This window comes from Cicer arietinum, chromosome 3 (assembly GCF_000331145.2).
Source record: "Cicer arietinum cultivar CDC Frontier isolate Library 1 chromosome 3, Cicar.CDCFrontier_v2.0, whole genome shotgun sequence".
Classification (NCBI taxonomy): domain Eukaryota; kingdom Viridiplantae; phylum Streptophyta; class Magnoliopsida; order Fabales; family Fabaceae; genus Cicer; species Cicer arietinum.
The window spans coordinates 53,533,867-53,534,328 of NC_021162.2; positions in this window are offsets into that span (position 1 = coordinate 53,533,867).

Consider the following 462-nt stretch of genomic DNA (forward strand, 5'->3'; position numbering starts at 1 on the left):
TTTCTACAAACACGTTCTCTCTTATCTTTATATATCCATCTGATGTCTCTCTTTTTAAACCTTCAATCTCTCCCTCCTTTTGGATTAAGTAATCGCAATAAACAACCATTAGCTAAATTACCGATGAACTTTCATATTTGTTAATAATTTTTTTAAAAGTTCTTCCTAAAATTAGTATAATTATTAAATGTCTCTTAAGAAAATCATACATCATTTTTTTTCTTCTTTAACTCGTTTTAACTCATCATAGTAAGAAAGGCACATAAAACTTTATGGTTATTAAAAGTCAGTTAGTGTTACCAACCATTCATTTCTTATCCGTTCGTATGTGTAGGGATTACAAAAGAGCAATTATAGTATTTAACAATGGCTAAATCGTTGTAGAAATAATGTACCAATAAAAGCAACATGTATTTATGCATAAAATACAAAGAGTCAATGCACAAAAGTCAATGCACAAAT